The 14,073-nt window shown below is 36.9% G+C and overlaps 1 long non-coding RNA gene across 1 annotated transcript; it reads left to right on the top strand.

Annotated features, from left to right (window-relative positions):
- Positions 1-9,735: 9,735 nt before the first annotated feature.
- LOC128207540 (uncharacterized) lies at positions 9,736-11,306 on the top strand. Its single transcript, XR_008256724.1, has 3 exons — positions 9,736-10,174; positions 10,396-10,488; positions 10,987-11,306. It is a non-coding gene; the product is annotated as an uncharacterized LOC128207540 (long non-coding RNA).
- The last annotated feature ends 2,767 nt before the right edge of the window (positions 11,307-14,073 follow it).

The raw sequence follows: 14,073 nt of genomic DNA, 5'->3' as shown, positions 1-14,073 counted from the left end.
CTTTTAATGAACCTGACATCACACTACACTGATCATACAATAACGGACTGATGAACATGACATCACACTGAACATACAATAACTACTGATGGACATGAGTCACACTACACTGATCATACAATACCTACTGAGACATGACATCACCACTACACTGATCATACAATAACTACTGATGAACATGACATCACACTGAACATACAATAACTACTGATGGACATGACATCACACTGAACATAAAATAACTACTGATGAACATGACATCACACTGAACATACAATAACTACTGATGGACATGACATCACACCGAACATACAATAACTACTGGTGGACATGATATCACACTGAACATACAATAACTACTGATGGACATGACATCACACTGAACATACAATAACTACTGATGAACATGACATCATTCTACACTGAACATACAATAACTACTTATGAACATGACATCACACTGAACACACAACAACTAGTGATGAACATGACATCACACTGAACATACAATAACTACTGATGAACATGACATCACACTGAACATACTATAACTACTGATAAACATGACATCACACTCACATACAATAACTACTGATGGACATGACATCACACCGAACATACAATAACTACTGGTGGACATGATATCACACTGAACATACAATAACTACTGATAAACATGACATCACACTCACATACAATAACTACTGATGAACATGACATCACACTGAGCATACAATTACTACTCATGATTATGACATCACACTGAACACACAATAACTACTGATGGACATGACATCACACTGAACATACAATGACTACTAATGAACATGGCATCACACTCACATACAACAACTAATGATGAACATGACATCACACTGAACACACAACAACTACTGATGGACATGACATCACACTGAACATACAATAATTACTGATGAACATGACATCACACTATACTGAACATACAATAACTACTGATGAACATGACATCACAGTGAACATACAATAACTACTAATGAACAAGACAGCACACTGAACATACAATAACTACTGATGAACATGACATCACACTTCACTGAACACACAACAACTACTGATGAACATGACATCACACTGAACATACAATAACTACTGATGAACATGACATCACACTCACATACAATAACTACTGATGAACATGACATCACACTGAACACACAACAACTACTGATGGACATGACATCACACTGAACATACAATAACTACTGATGGACATGACATCACACTGAACATACAATAACTACTGATGAACATGACATCACACTGAACATACAATAACTACTGATGAACATGACATCACACTGAACAAACAATAACTACTGATGAACAAGACAGCACACTGAACATACAATAACTACTGATGAACATGACATCACACGGAACACACAATAACTACTGATGGACATGACATCACACTGAACATACAATAACTACTGATGAACATGACATCATACTGAACATACAATAACTACTGAGGAACATGACATCACACTGAACATACAATAACTACTGATGAACATGACATCATACTGAACATACAATAACTACTGATGGACATGACATCACACCGAACATACAATAACTAATGATGAACATGACATCACACTGAACACACAACAACTACTGATGGACATGACATCACACTGAACATACAATAATTACTGATGAACATGACATCACACTACACTGAACATACAATAACTACTGATGAACATGACATCACTGTGAACATAAAATAACTACTAATGAACAAGACAGCACACTGAACATACAATAACTACTGATGAACATGACATCACACTACACTGATCATACAATAACTACTGATGGACATGACATCACACTGAACACACAACAACTACTGATGGACATGACATCACACTACACTGATCATACAATAACTACTGATGGACATGACATCACACTACACTGATCATACAATAACTACTGATGGACATGACATCACACTGAACACACAACAACTACTGATGAACATGACATCACACTGAACATACAATAACTACTGATGAACATGACATCTCACTCACATACAAAAACTACTGATGAACATGACATCACACTAAACACACAACAACTACTGATGGACATGACATCACACTGAACATACAATAACTACTGATGGACATGACATCACAATGAACATACAATAACTACTGATGAACATGACATCACACTGAACATACAATAACTACTGATGAACATGACAGTACACTGAACAATTAATAACTACTAATGAACAAGACAGCACACTGAACATACAATAACTACTGATGAACATGACATCATACTGAATATACAATTACTACTGATGGACATGACGTCACACTACACTGAACATACAATAACTACTGATGAACATGACAGTACACTGAACATACAATGACTACTGATTGACATGACGTCACACTGAACATAAAATAACTACTGATGGACATGACGTCACACTACACTGAACACAAAAGAACTACTGATGAACATGACAGTACACTGATATACAATAACTACTGATGGACATGACGTCACACTACACTGAACATACAATAACTACTGAAGAACATGACAGTACACTGATATACAATAACTACTGATGGACATGACGTCACACTACACTGAACATACATTAACTACTGATGAACATGACAGTACACTGAACATACAATGACTACTGATTGACATGACGTCACACTGAACATACAATAACTACTGATGGACATGACGTCACACTACACTGAACACACAAGAACTACTGATGGACATGACATCACACTGAACATACAATAACTACTGATTGACATGACATCACACTGAACATACAATAACTACTGATGGACATGACATCACACTGAACATACAATAACTACTGATGAACATGACGTCACACTACACTGAACACACAACAACTAAGGATGGACATGACATCACACTGAACATACAATAACTGTTGATGGACATGACATCGCATTACACTGAACATACAATAACGAATGATGAACATGACATCACACTGAACATACAATAACTACTGATGAACATGACATCACACTACACTGAACATACAATAACTACTGATGAACATGACATCACACTGAACATACAATAACTCCTAATGGACATGACAGTACACTGAACATACAATAACTACTGATGGACATGACATCACACTGAACACACAACAACTACTGATGGACATGACATCACACTGAACATACAATAACTACTAATGAACATGACGTCAATCTGAACATACAATAACTACTGATGGACATGACATCGCACTGAACATACAATAACTACTGATGAACATGACAGTACACTGAACATACAATGACTACTGATGGACATGACATCACACTGAACATACAATAACTATTAATGGACTTGACAGTACACTGATATACAATAACTACTGATGAAAATGCCGTCACGCTACACTGAACATACAATAACTACTGATGAACATGACAGTACACTCAACATACAATAACTACTGATGAACATGACAGTACACTGAACATACAATGACTACTGATTGACATGACGTCACACTGAACATACAATAACTACTGATGGACATGACGTCACACTACACTGAACACAAAAGAACTACTGATGGACATGACGTCACACTGAACATACAATAACTACTGATGGACATGACATCACACATAACATACAATAACTACTGATTGACATGACGTCACACTATACTGAACACACAACAACTACTGATGAACATGACATCACACTGAACATAGAATAACAACTGATGGGCATGACATCACACTCACATACAATAACTACTGATGAACATGACATCAAACTGAGCACACAACAACTACTGATGGACATGACATCACACTGAACAAACAATAACTACTGATGAACATGACATCACACTGAACATACTTTAACTACTGATAAACATGACATCACACTCACATACAATAACTACTGATGGACATGACATCACAGTGAACATACAATAATTACTGATGGACATGACGTCACACTTCACTGAGCATACAATAACTACTGATGAACATGACATCACACTGAACAAACAATAACTACTGATGAACATGACATCACACTGAACAAACAATAACTACTGATGAACATGACATCACACTGAACAAACAATAACTACTGATGAACAAGACATCACACTGAACATACTATAACTACTGATAAACATGACATCACACTCATATACAACAACTACTGATGAACATGACATCACAGTGAATATACAATAACTACTGATGGACATGACATCACACTGAACAAACAATAACTACTGATGAACATGACATCACACTGAACATACTATAACTACTGATAAACATGACATCACACTCACATACAACAACTACTGATGAACATGACATCACAGTGAATATACAATAACTACTGATGAACATGACATCACACTGAACAAACAATAACTACTGATGGACATGATATCACAGTGAACAAACAATAACTACTGATGAACATGACATCACACTGAACAAACAATAACTACTGATGAACAAGACATCACACTGAACATACAATACCTACTGATGAACAAGACATCACACTGAACAAACAATAACTACTGATGAACATGACATCACACTGAACATATAATAACTACTGATGAACATGACATCACACTGAACATACTATAACTACTGATAAACATGACATCACACTGAACATACAACAACTACTGATGGACATGACATCACAGTAAATATACAACAACTACTGAAGGACATGACATCACACTGAACAAACAATAACTACTGATGAACATGACATCAACCTGAACATACTATAACTACTGATAAACATCACATCACACTCACATACAACAACTACTGATGAACATGACATCACAGTGAATATACAATAACTACTGATGGACATGACATCACACTGAACAAACAATAACTACTGATGAACATGACATCACAGTGAATATACAACAACTACTGATGGACATGACATCACAGTGAATATACAACAACTACTGATGGACATGACATCACACTGAACAAACAATAACTACTGATGAACAAGACATCACAATGAACATACGATAACTACTGATAAACATGACATCACACTCACATACAACAACTACTGATGAACATGACATCACAGTGAATATACAATAACTACTGATGAACATGACATCACACTGAACAAACAATAACTACTGATGAACATGACATCACACTAAACAAACAATAACTACTAATGAACAAGACAGCACACTGAACATGCAATAACTACTGATGAACATGACATCACACTCACATACAATAACTACTGATGAACATGACGTCACACGGAACACACAATAACTACTGATGGACATGACATCACACTGAACATACAATAACTACTGATGAACATGACAGCACACTACACTGAACACACAATAACAACTGATGGACATGACATCACACTACACTGAACACACAACTACTACTGATGGACATGATATCACACTACACTGAACACACAACAACTACTGATGATCATGACAACACAATGAACACACAACAACTACTGATGAACATGACATCACACTACACTGAACATACAATAACTACTGATGGACATGACGTCACACTACACTGATCATACAATTACTACTGATGAACATGACGTCACACTGAACATACAATAACTACTGATGGACATGACAGCACACTGAACACACAATAACAACTGATGGACATGACAGCACAATGAACATACAATAACTACTGATGAACATGACAGCACACTGAACACACAATAACTACTGATGGACATGACAGCACACTGAACACACAATAACAACTGATGGACATGACATCACACTGAACATACAATAACTACTGATGAACATGACGTCACACTGAACACACAATAACAACTGATGGACATGACATCACACTGAACACACAATAACAACTGATGGACATGACATCACACTGAACATACAATAACTACTGATGGACATGACATCACACTACACTGAACACACAATAACTACTGATGGACATGACAGCACACTGAACATACAATAACTACTGATAAACATGACAGCACACTTAACACACAATAACAACTGATGGACATGACAGCACACTGAACACACAATAACAACTGATGAACATGATATCACACTACACTGAACATACAATAACTACTGATGGACATGACATCACACTACACTGAACATTCAATTACTACTGATGAACATGACGTCACACTGAATATACAATAACTACTGATGGACATGACAGCACACTGAACACACAATAACAACTGATGGACATGACAGCACACTGAACATACAATAACTACTGATGAACATGACAGCACACTGAACACACAATAACAACTGATGGACATGACAGCACACTGAACACACAATAACTACTGATGAACATGACAGCACACTACACTGAACACACAATAACAACTGATGGACATGACATCACACTGAACATACAATAACTACTGATGAACATGACATCACACTACACTGAACACACAATAACAGCTGATGGACTTGACAGCACACTGAACATACAATAACTACTGATGGACATGACATCACACTGAACATACAATAACTACTGATGAACATGACATCACACTGAACATACAATAACTACTGATGGACATGACATCACACTACACTGATCAAACAATAACTACTGATGGACATGACAGCACACTGAACATACAATAACTACTGATGAACATGATAGCACACTACACTGAACACACAATAACAACTGATGGACATGACATCACACTGAACATGCAATAACTACTGATGAACATGACATCACACTACACTGAACACACAATAACGACTGATGGACATGACATCACACTGAACATACAATAACTACTGATGAACATGACATCACACTACACTGAACACACAATAACAACTGATGGACATGACATCACACTGAACATACAATAACTACTGATGAACATGACATCACACTGAACACACAACAACTACTGATGGACATGACATCACACTACACTGAACACACAATAACTACTCATGAACATGACGTCACACTGAACAAACAATAACTACTGATGAACATGACAGCACACTGAACACACAATAACAACTGATGGACATGACATCACACTGAACATACAATAACTACTGTTGAACATGACAGCACACTGAACACACAATAACTACTGATGAACATGACATCACACTGAACATACAATAACTACTGATGAACATGACATCATACTGAACATACAATAACTACTGATGGACATGACAGCACACTGAACACACAATAACAACTGATGGACATGACATCACACTACAATGATCAAACAATAACTACTGATGAACATGACATCACACTGAACATACAATAACTACTGATGAACATGACAGCACACTACACTGAACACACAATAACAACTGATGGACATGACATCACACTGAACATACAATAACTACTGATGAACATGACATCACACTACACTGAACACACAATAACAACTGATGGACATGACATCACACTGAACATACAATAACTACTGATGAACATGACATCACACTGAACACACAACAACTACTGATGGACAAGACATCACACTACACTGAACACACAATGACTACTGATGGACATGACATCACACTACACTGAACACACAATAACAACTGATGGACATGACATCACACTGAACATACAATAACTACTGATGAACATGACATCACACTGAACACACAACAACTACTGATGGACATGACATCACACTACACTGAACACACAATAACTACTGATGGACATGACAGCACACTACACTGAACACACAATAACTACTGATGGACATGACATCACACTACACTGAACACACAATAACTACTGATGGACATGACAGCACACTACACTGAACACACAATAACAACTGATGGACATGACATCACACTGAACATACAATAACTACTGATGAACATGACAGCACACTACACTGAACACACAATAACAACTGATGGACATGACATCACACTACACTGAACACACAATAACTACTGATGAACATGACATCATACTGAACATACAATAACTACTGATGGACATGACGTCACACTCCACTGATCATACAATAACTACTGATGGACATGACATCACACTGAACATACAATAACTACTGATGAACATGACAGCACACTACACTGAACACACAATAACAACTGATGGACATGACATCACACTGAACATACAATAACTACTGATGAACATGACATCACACTACACTGAACACACAACAGCTACTGATGGACATGACATCACACTACACTGAACACACAACAACTACTGATGAACATGACGTCACACTACACTGAACATACAATAACTACTGATGGACATGACATCACACTGAACATACAATAACTACTGATGAACATGACAGCACACTACACTGAACACACAATAACAACTGATGGACATGACATCACACTGAACATACAATCACTACTGATGAACATGACATCACACTGAACACACAACAACTACTGATGGACATGACATCACACTACACTGAACACACAATAACAACTGATGGACATGACATCACACTGAACATACAATAACTACTGATGAACATGACGTCACACTACACTGAACATACAATAAGTACTGATGGACATGACATCACACTGAACACACAACAACTACTGATGGACATGACATCACACTACACTGAACACACAACAACTACTGATGAACATGACATCACACTGAACATACAATAACTACTAATGGACATGACATCACACTGAACATACAATAACTACTGATGGACATGACATCACACTACACTGAACATACAACAACTACTGATGGACATGACATCACACTGAACATACAATAAATGCTGATGGACATGACATCATTCTGATCATACAATAACTACTGATGAACATGACATCACACTGAATATACAATAACTACTGATGAACATGACGTCACACTGAACATACAATAACTACCGATGAACATGACGTCACACTGAATATACAATAACTACTGATGGACATGACATCACACTGAACATACAATAACTACTTATGAACATGACGTCACACTGAATATACAATAATTACTGATGAACATGACGTCACACTGAATATACAATAACTACTGATGAACATGACGTCACACTGAATATACAATAACTACCGATGAACATGACGTCACACTGAATATACAATAACTACTGATGGACATGACATCACACTGAACATACAATAACTACTTATGAACATGACGTCCCACTGAACATACAAGAACTACTTATGAACATGACATCACACTGAACATACAATAACTACTTATGAACATGACATCACACTGAACATACAATAACTACTAATGAACATGACGTCACACTGAATATACAATAATTACTGATGAACATGACGTCACACTGAATATACAATAAATACTGATGGACATGACATCACACTGAACATACAATAACTACTGATGAACATGACATCACACTGAACATACAATAACTACTGATGAACATGACATCACACTGAACATACAATAACTACTTATGAACATGACGTCACACTGAACATACAATAACTACTGATGGACATGACATCACACTGAACATACAATAAATACTGATGGACATGACATCACACTGAACATACAATAACTACTTATGAACATGACATCACACTGAACATACAATAACTACTAATGAACATGACGTCACACTGAATATACAATAATTACTGATGAACATGACGTCACACTGAACATACAATAATTACTGATGAACATGACGTCACACTGAATATACAATAATTACTGATGAACATGACATCACACTGAATATACAAAACTACAAACTGGAATGCAAAGCCATAATACAATATTTTCTTATCTTAAATGTTTAAAAACCGATTGATTATTATACTCTTTATAATGTAAGATGCGTTTTGATGAAAATATAAACTTCATTCACCTTCAGCTCTTTTACGAGCGGCAGCAAACAACTTTTCTATAGCAGCAGAAAAGTTTGCCGATTCGCTTAAGACTGCAAACCTTGCGGAGTAAGTGTTTTGAACAAAATCGTTATCTTTCCTTCATAAAGTTTTGTTCGAATGAAACGTAAAATGGGAGTTTTATGTAATATCTTTCTTAGAAAATACTAAACAAAATGGAAACTGCTAATTATGTTTTATTCTAGTATTTTCTTCTTTCCGCATCATCACTTAATTCAAATTTGTCGTTCACCTTGCGATACATTGACCATATCAGTAACCATGTTTAGTCCGTTCGTGGTACGGCGTATTAACGACCAGTTGATGCAGCTAGATCGAGCGTTTCTGGACCCCGCCGGACTCCCTGGTAGAAGACTCAAACGGTAACAAACACTTGTTTTTGCTGTTTAATGTTCAACTTAAAACGAGTTTGTTTTTTTTATTTTCATTGTCAAAGGTGGTATACAAGTGACAAAACAAGTATTGAAATAGTAGGTATCACAGTTATAAACAATCATACGCAATAAGTTGTCAGAAATTGATATGTTGGGTTTTTACTTTCGTATTTAAGGTTACTGTTATATGCCCGTTTTTCAGAGGAGTTCATATCAAGAACACAGTTTATGTGGACATTGCGGTGCAATATTTAACCTCATGTATTTTGGAAGCTATTTCATACGACGTTTAATAGAAAAAGGGTAGCATACGACTGCTATTTAAAAACAAATTGCGTCCTGTATTATTTATTTCTTTTGAAAATACGTGACCAATCTTAGGTTTAGTATCATAACTTTATTGTGTATTATGTCATTGTATACTTAGAGACCACAATATTCGTCGTGTTTATTATTTCTGTGTCCACTGAAATTATTTTGTTGCAGCCACATCCTGTTAGCAGAGAGTAGTATCGACACTTATTCCGGAAGTAGTTTCCCCGGTCTGTCCGACGCGCTCACGGAGATTTCCTTGGGCCGGAACGTAACGGAACAGTGGGAGATCGTACGTCAACATTTCTCCGTCATCCTGTTTACTATCCAATCAGCTGCGTCAACGCTTCGAGACGTCACTGACTTTATGGTCGAGTACTATTGAATCTGCGTAGGCCGACAATCAACATTAATGTTTACAGTTGTATTTAGGCTTTTGCTTGTTCTGATGTTTACAGGAAACACGTTTTATTTCTTATTCACATGTGGAAGTAACGGAGTTTATATACTTATATAATTATATATAAAATATATAATAGTTTATCTTTGTTATTCATCAGACATGTATGCCATACTTTGGTTAATTACATGGTTTATTCACCATTACAAAATAAACCTTTCTTGTGTGTGTGTGTGTGCGTGTGTGCGTGCGTGCGTGCGTGCGTGCGTGCGTGTTTTGTCTTTTGATATTTAGCATGCATATACACAATGTAATGTATCTTTGTACTGTCCTATTATGAACATGTCCCTTACGTCCAATGCATACGTGAACGTCGGGACGACTGATACCGCGATATTTTGCTTCGCCGTTGCCGGGCTTTGAAGCGTCGATCTACAGCACTGAACGCCGGCAGCCAATCAAATCTGAGAACTTGGATAATTCAATGTCATTTTCGACCTGATACGAATAAGCGATTTGGGAAACCGATTAACACATACAGCATGAACTTGCAACATGAGCAAAGTATGTCTTATTAACATCATGCCTGACAAAAATGGAGCTTACAGACGTGGTCGACTGGCCGAGGAAAAACTGAGATAAAACCCTCCTTCTGGGGAAAACTCAGAAACCTCTGCCCGTTTGTCATCCAGATTTACAGGATTTGTCTCGTACCACTAGATGTCGGGCCTCATCACCCATAAGCTCCTTAACCATTAGGTATAAAATGCATATCATTTATATGATTCATGTCACGTACTATATCAAAATATTCAATTGTCAATTACAACGCTATGTATACAAGTGAGAACAAAAAGATCATTCATATGATGAAATTGCATAATAACAGAAAACTTTCACCTTAAACATTTGCTTGTAAAATTTTACTATCAAATGTATCGATGTGAGCGTATCGGCTTCCCAGCGCTGAATGCCTTTACATTCATATACGCACGAAATACTCGTGCCTATACTCGTGCCTACAAACCACCCGTGCATATAAAACGCCACCTGGCGGTTATTCCATTACAAGGGGAAATAATTTTCTTCTAATTCGTTTCACCCAAACGCAGAAAATAATATTTCTCGAGTCTTTCGAAACAAGCGACGCCCCAAACCCCGACCACTGGAGCACTGACTGCACTAAATAGGAGTCCAACATATACACGCTGGATTTAAAACGCTCTGATATGAAAAGGTGGACCATATTATGTCACTGCAGTTGTAAATTGCTTATGAACTTTAATCATAAAACAACCAGCAAATTATAAATCAAAGCACTGAGAGTGCTAAATGATGCAATGCTTTTTATAATCGATGGTTTGGTGAACAAAAGCGAAAATAAAAATGTCTTGAAAACCCTCAAAACCCTTGGATCAAATGGCAATATCAGAATTCAGATTTGCGATAATATGTAAACATTGACTGAGCAAGACACTGAGCTAACCGGGTCGGGATTAATACTTTTATGATTCAGCAGGCACAACAACGTTGTAAGCCATTCTTCAACATCAAAACGTTGGTGACTAATGCTTGTTCTCGAAAAAGTAATAGATGTTGGGATTTCAACATTTAAACATCTGTATGTATTTAATTTAAAAGCTTCTTAAACTTTAGTATTATATATTGCTGCTATTTCCTCTACAATTCATTATCGTGTAAGATAAATTCATTCCAACCATCAGGCAGGGTCTTACACAAATAAGGGTCAAAATACTTCCTTACACTGTCAGCAGGATTCCAACCAGGGAACTATATATATTACACCACTGCAGACTGAGATAAAACTAAAGGGGTTCATGTAACGTATAAACGGCGTTTGAACTGTTGTCGAAATCTATCAACATGGAAACGAAAGTTGTCGACATGTTAATGCTGAATGTTTATTGTATACATACTTTATAACGTTCATTTTCGTTGACTTGTTTTGCTATAAGGTAGTTAAGTATTGAGAAGCTTTTAAGAGGCCCCATTCAAAACATTCCGAAACAGAGAGTGGGGCATTAACAAAGACCCTGTTTAAGGGCAGGGGCACAAGGCCAAGGTCAATAGACACTAGACGGGAGACACACAACGTCACAAAACAACAATAACTGAACACACACACACACACACACACGCACACGCACACACACACACACACATATATATCCCTGGGCTGTATATATATATATATACACACGCAAAGATTGCTACCTCCATAGAATCCCAGGGATCATCATTTTATAAAGACAAAAGTGAAAACCCACCCTCGCTCTTTACGTTTTGTATGATTATCGTGTTACTTTCATTTGTATATTATGTTTTCAGATTACAGGAACATATTGCTACTGCTTCTGCTATACTGATACTGCTATACTGATACTGCTATACTGCTACTGCTATACTGCTACTGCTACTGCTATAATGCTACTGTTATACTGCTACTGCTATAATGCTACTGCTAAACTGCTACTGCTATACTGCTACTGCTATAATGCAACTGTCATAATGCTACTGCTAAAATGCTACTGTTATACTGCTACTGTTATACTGCTACTGCTATAATGCTGCTGCTGCTATAATGCTGCTGCTATAATGCTACTGCTATAATGCTACTGCTATAATGCTACTTCTATACTGCTACTGCTTTAATGCTACTGCTATAATGCTACTGCTAAACTGCTACTGCTAAACTGCTTTACTGCTACTGCTTCTGCTATACTGCTACTGCTTCTGCTATACTGCTACTGCTATACAGCTACTGCTAAACTGATACTGCTATACTGTTACTGCTATACTGTTACTGCTATTGCTATAGTGCTACTGCTATAATGCTACTG

This window comes from Mya arenaria, chromosome 11, assembly GCF_026914265.1.
Source record: "Mya arenaria isolate MELC-2E11 chromosome 11, ASM2691426v1".
In the NCBI taxonomy this organism is placed as follows: Eukaryota; Metazoa; Mollusca; class Bivalvia; order Myida; family Myidae; genus Mya; species Mya arenaria.
The sequence above is the reverse complement of the archived record's forward strand: the minus strand, read 5'-3'. Positions and strand labels throughout refer to the sequence as shown.